We start from the raw sequence: 12966 nt of genomic DNA, 5'->3' as shown, positions 1-12966 counted from the left end.
TATAACAGGCATCAGCTGTGATTCTTGCTTGTACTGGATGACATCAAAGGCCAGTGATTTACTCCAGTCCTCAAGGGGCGGGAAAACAATAATAAAGACCCACAGGGACCACGTGCAACCATTTTCTAAATGCATTAAGCATCAATAAAAAAGTGGATGATCCAGCAGCATATATTTACAATCATGGACAAAAGTATTGGCACCCTTGAAATTTTTCCAGAAAATGAAGTATTTCTCCCAGAAAATTATTGCAATTACACAATGTAATGTAACAAAAAAATAACAGAGAAAAAAGGCAAATTGGACATAACTTCACCCAAAATCCAAAATTAGACTGGACAAAATTATTGACAACTTTCCAAAATTGTGGGTAAATATCTTTTTCAAGCATGTGACGCTCGTTCAAACTCACCTGTGGCAAATAACAGGTGTGGGCCATATAAAAATCACCTGAAACCTAATAAAAAGGGGAGATATTGGCTCAATCTTGCATTGTGTGACTGTGTGTGCCCCACTAAGTATGGAGAACAGAAAGAGGAGAAGAAAAGTGTCTTGAGGACCTCACAACCAAAATTGATGAACAATATCAACAATGTCTAGGCTACAAGTACAACTCCATTGTACTGTAGCTAATCTCCCTGCACATGGATGGCAGAGATAAATTGATGAAAGATTGCAACGCACGATAGTGGATAAGCAGCTCCGATCAAGTTCCAAATAAATTCAAGCTGTCTTGCAGGCTCAGGGTGCATTAGTGTCAGCGCAAACTATCCGCCAACATCTTAATTAAATGAAACACTATGGCAAGAAACCCAGGACCAGGAGGACATCACTGCATACATAAAAATAAATGTACGTGAGTTAGTCAAGATCCTCCTGGGAGAGCGTATTGTGGACAGAAGAGACCAAGATAGAGCTTTTTGGTACAGCACATCATTTTACTCTTTACCAAAAATGTAATGAGGCCTACAAAGAAAAGATCACAGTACCTACTGTCAAATATGGTAGAGGTTCAAAGATGTTCTGGGTTTGTTTTGCTGCCTACGGCACTGAGTGTCTTGAATGTGTGCAAGGCATCATGAAATCTGAATACTGCCAAATAATTTTGGGTCTCAATGTAATGCCCAGTACCAGAAAGCTGGGTTTTGGCCATGGGTCTTACAGCAGGACAGTGACCCCAAATATACTTCAAGAAGCACCCAGAAATGGATGGAAACTAAACGCCGGAGAGTTCTGAAGTTCTCAGCAATGACACTGGATCTAAATTCCATTGAACACCTGTAGAGAAATCTTATAATTGCTGTTGGGAGAAGGTACTGTTAATATATGTGAGACCTGGAGCCATTTACAAAAGAAGAGTGGTCCAAAATTCCAGGTGAGAGGTGTAAGAAGCTTGTTGATGGTTACAAAAGGCAATCAATTGCAATTATTTATTTCAAAGGGTGTGCAACCAAATATTAAGTTGAGAGTGGCAACAATTTTGTGCAGCCCATTTTTGGGGTTTTGTGTGAAATTATGTCCAACTTGCCTTTCTTTCTCTTTTTTTTTGTGTTGTTCCAATACACACAAAGGAAATAAACATGTGTATAACAAACATATGTAATTACAATAATTTTCTGTGAGAAATACTTCATTTTCTGGGACAATTTCAAGGGTGCCAACCCTTTCAGACATGACTATATGTAAATATCCTTCTATATTATTTCAAAACACTCTTTTTCGGTGATTAGTTTGTATATCTGTTCATTCTGCACCCACACACACAAATGATACACCATTTGAAAGGTAAACTTGCCCCCTTCAGCAAGAAAATAGCCAAACAAACCACACATCCACGATGTGATCACAAAATACAGTGTAAACATTAATTTTCATAAACCTGCAGTAAGGAAAAATGACCTGCCAGTGGCAACACACTGCCCCAAAGCACACTACCCCAAAGCTGCTTACAGACATCACAAACAAATCCTAACATTTGCCTTGGGGGCTTTCCAGCTTGCCGAACTCCTTGCCCAACCGATTTCAGGCACATTGGAGGATTGTACACTTCACTGCAAGTGAGTCACATATGCAAACACATTTGTAAACATGCACTGCCTATTCAATTGCATACTTGTACAGTTTATACTCCACCGACACACACAAATGTTACACCTTTTCAAAGGTCAAATTACCTGCAGGTGGCATTTGCCTTGGGGGACTTTCCAGCTTGCCGAAGTGCTTGCCCAGCCTATTTCAGGATTGCACACTTCACTGCAGGTGAGTCACATATGCAAACACATTTAAACATGCACTGCTTTTTCAGTGATTACTCTGCCCCCCCACACACAAATGGTGAGTCACATATGCAAACACATTTGTAAACATGTACTGCTTTTTCGGTGATTACTTTGCCCCCACACACAAATAATACACCATTTGAAAGGTAAACTTGCCCCCTTCAGCAAGAAAAGACACAAACAAACCACACATTCACGATTTGATCAATAAATACAGTTTACACATTCATTTTCAGAAACCTGCAGAAAAAAAAACAATAACCTGCAGGTGGCACCACAACCTCAAGACATATTTTTAACCTCTAGTTATCAAACCAATTTATTGTACCAATCTACATATATAAATACCTCTCTGTGTTCATCTTCTCATTAACTACGTTAACATTTGACCAATTTGATTTTCCTGAAAGTGCCTGCGCCCCTGACAACCAATGTGCACAAATTTTGCACGGGCCAACTAGTAGATATTTACTGTATATACCATACCTCCCAACTGTCCCGGATCCAGCGGGACTGTCCTGATTTTGACATTAATTGTCCCGCACTGGTTGGGAGGTGTGTGTATCAGCCGGTCAGCTGAGAGCTCCCTGAGTCCCTGCACCCGGCTCGCACAGCAGCACAGAGCACACCACATAATGGCTGCTCTGTGCACAGGACCTGTGATGAGGTCACAGGATGGGAGGAGTCAGGGGTCACATGATCGAGAGGAGGACCTCCGTGTACAGGACTTTGCTGGTTGCCATGGCGCCGGAGGAGGGTAAGGCAGCGTATGTGTGAGGTCAGGAGCCGAGGTGTTTATAGTGTGGATGTAGCAGAGCCGTGTGTGTATGAGGTGTATGGATCAGGGCAGCGTGTGAAAGGTGTATGGAGCGGAGTTGTGTGTGTAAGGCCGGAGTCACATGCGAGAAACACGTCCGTGTCTCGCATGTGAACAGCAAGCTCTGGCGCCGGCACTTCGGAGCGGAGCGTGCGGCTCCATGTGTTCCTATGCGGCCGCACGGTCCGCTCCGAAGTGCCGGCGCCAGAGCTTGCTGTTCACATGCGAGACACGGACGTGTTTCTCGCATGTGTGACTCCGGCCTAAGAGGTGTACGGAGCCGTGTGCATCAGGTGCACGGAGCGCAGCCGCGTGTGTACGAGGTGTACGGAGCCGTGTGCATGAGGTGTACGGAGCGCAGCCGCGGGTGTACGAGGTGTACGGAGCGGAGCAGCATGTGAAAGGTGTACGGAGCACAGCCACGTGTGTACGAGGTGTACGGAGCACAGCAGCGTGTGTACGAGGTGTACGGAGCGGAGCAGCATGTGAAAGGTGTACGGAGCGGAGTCGTGTGTACGAGGTGTACGGAGCACAGCCGCGTGTGTACGAGGTGTACGGAGCACAGCCGCATGTGTACGAGGTGTACGGAGCACAGCCGCATGTGTACGAGGTGTACGGAGCGGAGCAGCATGTGAAAGGTGTACGGAGCGGAGTCGTGTGTACGAGGTGTACGGAGCACAGCCGCGTGTGTACGAGGTGTACGGAGCACAGCCGCATGTGTACGAGGTGTACGGAGCGGAGCAGCATGTGAAAGGTGTACGGAGCGGAGTCGTGTGTACGAGGTGTACGGAGCACAGCCGCGTGTGTACGAGGTGTACGGAGCACAGCCGCATGTGTACGAGGTGTACGGAGCGGAGCAGCATGTGAAAGGGGTACGGAGCGGAGCCGTGTGTACGAGGTGTACAGAGCACAGCCGCGTGTGTACGAGGTGTACGGAGCACAGCCGCGTGTGTACGGAGCACAGCCGCGTGTGTACGAGGTGTACGGAGCGGAGCAGCATGTGAAAGGTGTACGGAGCAGAGTCGTGTGTAAGAGGTGTACGGAGCCGTGTGTACGAGGTGTACGGAGCACAGCCGCATGTGTACGAGGTGTACGGAGCACAGCCGCATGTGTACGAGGTGTACGGAGCATAGTCGTGTGTATGAGGTGTGCATAGTGGAGTCGTGTGTAAGAGGTGTACGGAGCCGTGTGTACGGAGCACAGCCGCGTGTGTACGAGGTGTACGAAGCACAGCCGCGTGTGTACGAGGTGTACGGAGCACAGCCGCATGTGTACGAGGTGTACGGAGCGTAGTCGTGTGTATGAGGTGTGCATAGTGGAGTCGTGTGTAAGAGGTGTACGGAGCCGTGTGTACGGAGCACAGCCGCGTGTGTACGAGGTGTACGGAGCACAGCCGCGTGTGTACGAGGTGTACGGAGCACAGCCGCATGTGTACGAGGTGTACGGAGCACAGCCGCGTGTGTATGAGGTGTACGGAGCACAGCCGCGTGTGTACGAGGTGTACGGAGCGGAGCAGCATGTGAAAGGTGTACAGAGCGGAGTCGTGTGTACGAGGTGTACGGAGCACAGCCGCGTGTGTACGAGGTGTACGGAGCACAGCCGCGTGTGTACGAGGTGTACGGAGCGGAGCCATGTGTGTACAAGGTGTGCGGAGCAGCGTGTGCAATGTGTATAGAGCGGAGCCGTGTGTTACGGAGTAGTGCCGTGTGTGTACGAGATGTATGGAGAGGAGCCGTATGTGTATGAGGTGTACGCAGCGGAGCTGTGTGTGTGCAAGGTATACGGAGCGGAGCAGTGTGTGCAATTTGTATAAAGCGGAGCCGTGTGTGTACGAGGTGTATGGAGAGGAGCCGTATGTGTATGAGGTGTACGCAGTGGAGCCGTGTGTGTGCAAGGTATACGGAGCGGAGCAGCTTGTGCAATGTGTATGGAGCGGAGTCGTGTGTAAGAGGTGTGCGGATGAGAGCGGAGTGTGAAAGGTGTATGGAGTGGAGCCACGTGTGTACGAGGTGAACAGAGCAGAGCCACGTGTGTACGAGGTGTACGGAGCAGAGCCATGTGTGTACAAGGTGTGCGGAGCAGCGTGTGCAATGTGTATAGAGCGGAGCCGTGTGTGTACGGAGTAGTGCCGTGTGTGTACGAGATGTATGGAGAGGAGCCGTATGTGTATGAGGTGTACGCAGCGGAGCTGTGTGTGTGCAAGGTATACGGAGCGGAGCAGTGTGTGCAATTTGTATAAAGCGGAGCCGTGTGTGTACGAGGTGTATGGAGAGGAGCCGTATGTGTATGAGGTGTACGCAGTGGAGCCGTGTGTGTGCAAGGTATACGGAGCGGAGCAGCTTGTGCAATGTGTATGGAGCGGAGTTGTGTGTAAGAGGTGTGCGGATGAGAGCGGAGTGTGAAAGGTGTATGGAGTGGAGCCACGTGTGTACGAGGTGAACAGAGCAGAGCCACGTGTGTACGAGGTGTACGGAGCAGAGCCATGTGTGTACAAGGTGTGCGGAGCAGCGTGTGCAATGTGTATAGAGCGGAGCCGTGTGTGTACGGAGTAGTGCCGTGTGTGTACGAGATGTATGGAGAGGAGCCGTATGTGTATGAGGTGTACGCAGCGGAGCTGTGTGTGTGCAAGGTATACGTAGCGGAGCAGTGTGTGCAATTTGTATAAAGCGGAGCCGTGTGTGTACGAGGTGTATGGAGAGGAGCCGTATGTGTATGAGGTGTACGCAGTGGAGCCGTGTGTGTGCAATGTATACGGAGCGGAGCAGCTTGTGCAATGTGTATGGAGCGGAGTCGTGTGTAAGAGGTGTGCGGATGAGAGCGGAGTGTGAAAGGTGTATGGAGTGGAGCCACGTGTGTACGAGGTGAACAGAGCAGAGCCACGTGTGTACGAGGTGTACGGAGCAGAGCCATGTGTGTACAAGGTGTGCGGAGCAGCGTGTGCAATGTGTATAGAGCGGAGCCGTGTGTGTACGGAGTAGTGCCGTGTGTGTACGAGATGTATGGAGAGGAGCCGTATGTGTATGATGTGTACGCAGCGGAGCTGTGTGTGTGCAAGGTATACGGAGCGGAGCAGTGTGTGCAATTTGTATAAAGCGGAGCCGTGTGTGTACGAGGTGTATGGAGAGGAGCCGTATGTGTATGAGGTGTACGCAGTGGAGCCGTGTGTGTGCAAGGTATACGGAGCGGAGCAGCTTGTGCAATGTGTATGGAGCGGAGTGGTGTGTGTATGAGGTGTACGGAGTAGTGCCGTGTGTACGAGATGTATGGAGCGGAGCCGTGTGTGTATGAGGTGTATGGAGCGGAGCCGTGTATGAGGTGTATGGAGCGGAGCTGAATGTGTACGAGGTGTACGGAGCGGAGCCGTGTGTGTATGAGATGTATGGAGTGGAGCCGTGTGAACGGAGCGGAGCCGTGTGTGCAAAGTGTACGGAGCGCAGCCGCGTGTGTAGGAGTAGCTATGTGTGGCCATTATACGGTACGAAGTATCATGTGCGGCCAATATACAGTATGGAGCATCATGTGCGGTCATTATACAGTATGGAGCATCATGTGTGGCCATTATACAGAATGGAGCATCATGTGCGGTCATTATACAGTATTGAGCATCATGTGGGGTCATTATACAGTATGCAGCATCATGTGCGGTCATTATACAGTATGGAGCATCATGTGCAGTCATTATACAGTATGGAGCATCATGTAACATAGTAACATAGTAACATAGTTAGTAAGGCCGAAAAAAGACATTTGTCCATCCAGTTCAGCCTATATTCCATCATAATAAATCCCCAGATCTACGTCCTTCTACAGAACCTAATTGTATGATACAATATTGTTCTGCTCCAGGAAGACATCCAGGCCTCTCTTGAACCCCTCGACTGAGTTCGCCATCACCACCTCCTCAGGCAAGCAATTCCAGATTCTCACTGCCCTAACAGTAAAGAATCCTCTTCTATGTTGGTGGAAAAACCTTCTCTCCTCCAGACGCAAAGAATGCCCCCTTGTGCCCGTCACCTTCCTTGGTATAAACAGATCCTCAGCAAGATATTTGTATTGTCCCCTTATATACTTATACATGGTTATTAGATCGCCCCTCAGTCGTCTTTTTTCTAGACTAAATAATCCTAATTTCGCTAATCTATCTGGGTATTGTAGTTCACACACATACAGTGTGGAGCATCATGTGGGGCCATTATACAGTATGGAGCATCATATGTGGCCATTATACAGTATTGAGCATCATGTGGGGTCATTATACAGTATTCAGCATCATGTGGGGTCATTATACAGTATTGAGCATCATGTGGGGTCATTATACAGTATTGAGCATCATGTGGGGTCAATATACAGTGTTGAGCATCATGTGGGGTCATTATACAGTATTGAGCATCATGTGTGGCCATTATACAGTATTGAGCATCATGTGGGGTCATTATACAGTATTGAGCATCATGTGTGGCCATTATACAGTATTGAGCATCATGTGGGGTCATTATACAGTGTTGAGCATCATATGGGGTCATTATACAGTATGGAGCATTGTGGGGCTATTATACAGTATGGAGCACTGTGTGGCCATACTTTTTTGTTTATAATTATTCTTTCTGAACAGTGTGATCAGCAGTGCTAAATGGGTGTGGTTGAGACGTGGATATGGGTGGGACTAGTGAATGGGTGTGGTCAGAGGCATGGCCTAAAATTTGCCGCGGCGCGCGTTGCGCGCCGCAATCTTTGTCCCTCTTTCCCAGCTTCAAAAGTTGGGAGGTATGTATATACAGCTCTGGCAAAAATTAAGAGACCACTGCACAGTTTTATAAAAATCAGCTTCTCTACACGTCTGACAGCCATTCCATTCCAGTGTCAGTTGAATTCCAACCAGAGTACACCTCATTCTACTTAATGTGCTTCTGATTAGGTGATCACCTGAACCAAATCTTATTTAAGGAAGAGAAGTATAAAAACCACTGCTGTGGTATTCACAATCCTCTTGCAATAGGACAAGCTGGATGGCAAAACAAGTGCTAGTAATATCCCCAAAGTAATAGGAATGAAAAAATAACTTTTAACCATGCCAAATGAGTTGAAAAGAAAAGTCTTGAGTGAGGAAAAGAAGGGCTTAATTCTGGCTTTACTAGCAGAGGGACACAGTGATCATCATGCTGCCTCCATCCTTAAAATTTCTAAGACGGCAGTCCATTACAACAAGGTCAAGCAGCAAACATTGGGGACAACAAAGCTACAGAACGGCAGAGGGTGAAAATGACTCTCCACTGACTGGGATGACCGTTATCTTATTCGAATGTCACTCAGCAACCGCAGGATGACATCAAGTGACCTACAAAACGAAAGGCATATGGCAGCTGGGGTGAAGTGCACGGCAAGAACAGTTCGTAACAGGCTCCTAGAGGCAGGACTCAAGTCATGTAAAGCTAGAAAAAAGCCTTTCATCAATTAAAAGCAAAGGAGAGCCAGGGTGAAGTTTGCCAAACACCATAAGGATTGGACCATAGAGGACTGGTGTAAGGTAATCTTCTCTGATGAGTGTAATTTTCAGCTTTGCCCAACACCTGGTCATCTAATGGTTAGACGGAGACCTGGAGAGGCGAACAAGCCACAGTGTCTTTCACCCACTGGGAAATTTGGTGCAGGATCGGTGATGGTCTGGGGATGCTTCAGCAAGGCTGGAATTGGGCAGGTTAATCTTTGCAAAGATCGTATGAATCAAGCCGCATACAAGGTTATCCTGGAAAAACAGTTGATTCCTTCTGAACAGGCAATGTTCCACAACTCTGAGGACTAGTTTTTCCAGCAGGACAAAGCGCCATGCCACACAGCTAGGTCAATCAAGGTGAGGATGAAGGACCACCACATCAAATCCCTGTCATGGCCAGCCCAATCTCCAAACCTGAACCCCATTGAAAACCTCTGAAATGTAATCAAGAGAAAGATGGATAGTCACAAGCCATCAAAGAACTGCTTACATTTTTGTACGAGGAGTGGCATAAGGTCACCCAAAATCAGTGTGAAAGAATGGTGGAAAGCATGCCAAGATGCATGAAAGCTGTGATTAAAAATCATGGTTATTCCACAAAATATTGATTTCTGAACTCTTCCTGTGTTAAAAAATTAGTATTGTTGCTTCTAAGTGAATATAAACTTGCTTTTTTGCATTATTTGAGGTCTGCAAGCAATGCATTGTTTTTTTGTTATTTTGACCATTTCTTATTTTCAGAAAATAAATGCAAAATGTATTGCTTGGAATTTCGGAGACATGTTGTCAGTAGTTAATAGAATAAAAGAACAATTTACAGTTTACTCAAAAATATACCTATAAAGAGAAAAATCAGACAAACTGAAAATTTTGCAGTGGTCTCTTAATTTTTGCCAGACCTATATATACTGTATATTTATGAAATTATATATGTGGGAGCAGGATCCATCTTTATATACTTAACTAAATAAACACATAGTCCTCTATACAGTATTATGGTGACCACATAGTCCTCTATACAGTATTATGGAAACCACATACTCCTCCATACAGTATTATGGGCCCCATATAGTGCTATATACAGTATAATAGACTCCATACAGTATTATGGGTACCACATAGTCCTCCATACAGTATTATAGGTATCACAAAGACTTTCATACAGTAATATGGAACTCATATTGTAACGCCGCTGAGTTTATACCTTTTTTTTTCAGCGTTACTTTTGCATGTCTATGCTTTAACCCTTGCTCCTCTCCCCCTAACTTGCAGGGATACTGTAGTCTGTTACCTGTATGGATGCGGCTCAGTTCCTAGTACTGCTGCGTAGCTGTACATGTGCTGTGATGTCTTTGCCCTGCTGTATGACCACCCGCATGTGCGGTACCTGGCTGCTGCTGTGGAAGCTATCCGCAGCTTGCAAGGTCCTCTGCAGCTGGCGCACGACTTTCCACGTGTGTTCAGGCTAGCAGTCACTGCCAGGTGCCCTAAGCCACAGTTCCTGTGCTATCTGTGCTGTAATGGTTTCTGTTTGTGCTTAGGGTGCGCACGGCCACGCCTACCCTGCTTTTATTAGGGTTTGAGTGTGCATCTTTGTTGCTTCCTCAGCCTATTAATGAGGGGCAGCTCCTATATAAACTTCCTCTTTTCTGCTGGGCATTGCCAGAGCATTGCATTGTGTTTCTGTGTCTTGCCTTTTGAGTTAGGTATCCAGCTCCCATTCTGTCTGCAGTCGGTTCTGGGAGAGCTGATATCTGTCTTCCACCTGTTCTGGGGGCAGAGTGCCCAGATCCCGCCTACTCTGGGGGCAGAATACCCAGATCCTTTTGTATCTTGTTTTTTTCTGCCTGTTCTGGGGGCAGAGTACCCAGATCCACCTATCCTGGAGGCTGCATATCCAGTCCGTTTGTGTTTTGTGTTTTCCGCCTGTTCTGGGGGCAGAGTACCCAGATCCGCCTGTCCTGGAGGCTGCATATCCAGTACCTGATCCTGTCTGAACTGTGTCCTTGGTATCATGTTCTTTAAGTCCTTTTGTGTCTGACACCCTGTACCCAGGGACTGTACTTTTGGGGCTCATCTTTTAAAGATAGAGTCAGGAGTAGGGTTGAGCGACTTTTACATTTTTAGGGTCGAGTCAGGTTTCGCGAAACCCGACTATCTCAAGAGTCGAGTCGAGTGAAATCGGCCGAAACACGAAACCCAATGCAAAGTCAATGGGATTTTTTTTTTCTCTCTCTCTCTCTCTCTTCTCTCTCTCTCTTCTCTCTCTCTTCTCTCTTCTCTCTCTCTCTCTCTCTCTTCTCTCCCTCCCCTCCGTCCCTGAACAGAAAAGCTGGTGTTACACATTGCAAATCGCTACAGCGCACAAGAGACAAGATGACGATAGGCGTCCACGCCCCTAAGACCTATGTCATCACTCTGCCCACGCTCCTTCATTGGCTGAAAAAATGGCGCCAAGCGCGTCATACGAAACGCGACTTTGGCGGGTCGGGTTTCATGAAACCCGACTTTTGAAAATGAACGATCCGTTTCGCTCAACCCTAGTCAGGAGTTCTTGCTGAGCTCTTACTATGCTGTGCTCAGCCTGTGATGCTAACCCCATCTGGCCCAGGTCCAGTCCGGCGGTGCTTGCACCATCACGCTTGAGTTCCTTCCAAGGTCCGATGCCCTAAGCCTGACGACTGTAGCTAGGAACCTGATGACCACTGGTACCTGACCCTGTGCCATCTGAGTCTCAGCCAATGATCTGGGCTGCCTTGCCAGTGTCCCAGATGTCTATCCAGTATTCCTGATATCTGGCCTGTGTCTGATGTCCTGATGACCTGGGCTGCCATGCCAGTGTCCCAGCCGATGACCTAGGCTGCCACGCCAGTGTCCCAGATGTCTATCCGTATTCCTGATGCCCTGTCTATGTCCTGATGACCTGGGCTGCCATGCCAGTGTTCCAGATGTCTATCCAGTGTCCGATGTCCTGATGTCCTGCCTGTGTCCTGATGGCCTGAGGTCCACCCTGTGACAACGTCCTTCTGGGATCGGTGTTTGATGTTTTCCTGCTAAGCCTGTGCTATGCCTGAGGCCCGAGAGAGAGGCCATTCTAGTAAGCCCGTGCCAGATGACCCTGGACTCCATCAACTCGTGATGATTCCTGCCATCGTCTGACGTCTGTCCAAGGTGTCCAGAGTACCCCTAATGCCCTGCCTGTGTCCTGATGTCTAGCCTGTGACCCGATGTTCCACCGGTTCTCCGGGGTCCACCCAGTGATGATGTCCTTCCAGGATTGGTGTCTGATGTTCTCCTGCTGAGCCTGTGCTACACCTGTGGCCTGAGAGAGAGGCCGCCCTAGTATACCCGTGCCAGATGATCCTTGTTATGTTTGCTAATGACAGGTGTTATGAAGGCAATCCAGAAACACAGTGTGCTTAGCAATCAGAGCGCACACAGTGATCTGACAAATACCCAAAAATACAAGAACGAGCTCTGAGACGTGGAAACTCTGTAGACTGCACACCTGATCCTATCCTAAACACAACTAAAAGCGGCTGTGGATTGCGCCTAACAACTACCTAGGCAACTCGGCACAGCCTAAGAAACTAGCTAGCCTGAAGATAGAAAAATAGGCCTGACTTGCCCCAGAGAAATTCCCCAAAGGAAAAGGCAGCCCCCCACATATAATGACTGTGAGTAAGATGAAAAGACAAAACGTAGAGATGAAATAGATTCAGCAAAGTGGGGCCCGATATTCTAGGACAGAGCGAGGACAGTAAAGCGAACTTTGCAGTCTACAAAAAACCCTAAAGCAAAACCACGCAAAGGGGGCAAAAAAACCCACCGTGCCGAACTAACGGCACGGCGGTACACCCTTTGCGTCTCAGAGCTTCCAGCAAAACAAAAGACAAGCTGGACAGAAAAAAAAAGCAACAAAAAAGCAAAAAGCACTTAGCTATACAGAGCAGCAGGTTTCAGGAACAATCAGGAGAAGCTCAGATCCAACACTGAAACATTGACAAGGAGCAAGGATAGCAGCATCAGGCGGAGTTAAGTAACGAAGCAGTTAACGAGCTCACCAGAACACCTGAGGGAGGAAGCTCAGAAGCTGCAGTACCACTTGTGACCACAGGAGTGAATTCAGCCACAGAATTCACAACAGTACCCCCCCCTTGAGGAGGGGTCACCGAACCCTCACCAGAGCCCCCAGGCCGACCAGGATGAGCCGCATGAAAGGCACGAACAAGATCGGAAGCATGAACATCAGAGGCAAAAACCCAGGAATTATCTTCCTGAGCATAACCCTTCCATTTAACCAGATACTGGAGTTTCCGTCTAGAAACACGAGAATCCAAAATCTTCTCCACAATATACTCCAATTCCCCCTCCACCAA

Source organism: Ranitomeya imitator, chromosome 2, assembly GCF_032444005.1.
Source record: "Ranitomeya imitator isolate aRanImi1 chromosome 2, aRanImi1.pri, whole genome shotgun sequence".
In the NCBI taxonomy this organism is placed as follows: domain Eukaryota; kingdom Metazoa; phylum Chordata; class Amphibia; order Anura; family Dendrobatidae; genus Ranitomeya; species Ranitomeya imitator.
The sequence above is the reverse complement of the archived record's forward strand: the minus strand, read 5'-3'. Positions refer to the sequence as shown.